This window comes from Poecilia reticulata, unplaced genomic scaffold (genome assembly GCF_000633615.1).
Source record: "Poecilia reticulata strain Guanapo unplaced genomic scaffold, Guppy_female_1.0+MT scaffold_236, whole genome shotgun sequence".
Lineage (NCBI taxonomy): Eukaryota > Metazoa > Chordata > Actinopteri > Cyprinodontiformes > Poeciliidae > Poecilia > Poecilia reticulata.
In genome coordinates, this window is record NW_007615028.1 from 104,556 (window position 1) to 106,306 (window position 1,751).

A 1,751-nucleotide genomic window follows, 5' to 3' on the forward strand; every position below is an offset into this window, starting at 1 on the left:
GTCACTAGAGGACAGTGTGTGTGTCTAGAGGACAGTGTGTGTCACTAGAGGACAGGTGTGTCTCCAGGACCGGGGTGTGTAGGTGTGCGCCTCACCTGTCCTCGTTGTCAGACTGTGTGTCCTGGAGATAAAAAAATCACAGGAATGAAATGACACCTGGAGAAGCTCTGATGACAAAGCAGCAGATCATTTCAGTAAAATCTCTCATCCAGTCATTATGACCTGTGGCAGACATTTTCCAAGATGGCCGCACTAAATTTGCCAGTGGATGCTTATGGTGTCCAATTATAGGGGCGTGTATTGAACCATAGAGATCATTCATATTGTCTAGATCTTCCTTTCTCTGTTGGACACCTTTCAAAATGGCTGCCAGAATGTGTGTTTGCACCACAATCAGCAGCCGTTGTAGCCAGCGGTGGGCACAGCCAACCAAAACGCTGGCTGCTTTTCCCACTACAGCGTAACGCGGCTCACCGTTCTCGCCGCTTCGCACATGGTTGTTGTTGTGCCGTTTCTTTCATTGTGTTCTGCGTCCTGATTGGCTAAACAGTCTCCGAGCTCCTTCTCTGCCTGTGTGCAGCAACGTTACGGCATTTAAATATAAGTAACACAGATTGGCCAGTCAGGAGCTGGAAGCTGCTGGCCAGAGGCAGCAGAACCGGAGGCTGGATGATGAGACCCAGCTGGGAGGAGGCGCTGGAACGACACGGATCACATGAAGGCTGATGCACATCCTCTGACCTGACAGGCTTTGTTCTTCAGTGTGGAGTATTTAATTATGCCGTGTAAAAACTGGAGCTAACTACTTCACTGAAGTAGCAGAAGCTAATGCTAGCCAATATGATGACTGTCTAAACGTCTCATCTGGATCTCATTTCAGCTGACGAGCGATCCGAGGCCCGCTGACAGGTTCTGGTTCTTCTGCATTTCATGACTTTAAAGTTTAAGAACAGGAGCGAAGCTGAAAACATCGATGGGACAGGAAGTTCATGAAAATGGGGAACAATAACTGGCTCAAAAACGGCAGCCATCTTGAAATGCCAGAGCCTGATGGGAAATATGACGAACATCCAAGCTGAGAGGTCAGCATGCTAATGCTAATGCTAGCAGTTACAGACAGACGGTTTCGATGGCAGAACTTAGGCCCGGTTCTACAGAGGTTCTGACCTCTGACCCTGAATGAGGGGCTAAGGTCAACCTGAGACTCAGGTTCTGGTCGCTGATGTTCTCATCAGAACCTAGTGGTTCTGGTTGGACCCGGCACACAGAACCCAAGCAGAACCCTGGCGTTCTGCTTCTTCTTCCTCACCTGCTGTTTCTTCTTTGGTGGCAAAGCAGGGGCAGGAAATGGACCTACAGAGGGGGCGGAGCCTGTGGTCAGGTGATCCAGCTGGTGGGCGGAGTCTTGCTCTCGCTGTCGGACTTTACATTTCTGGTAGAACGAAACCGCAGACGGGTCGGTGGAGGACGTGGAGCAGAACTGCAGGTACTGATGGACTGAGGACAGATGGAGGACAGGTGGAGGACAGATGGAGGACAGGTGGAGGACAGATGGAGGACAGGTGGAGGACAGGTGGAGGACAGGTGGAGGACAGGTGGAGGACAGGTGGAGGACAGGGATGTCAAAACTGCAGTTATTATCTTAGGACCTAAAGATGAACGATGTAGACTTATAGACCTAGACTTATGATATACAGTTGTAGATCTAGAATTGCAGATCTAGAGTCAGCATCAGTTCTTCCAGCTGTAAA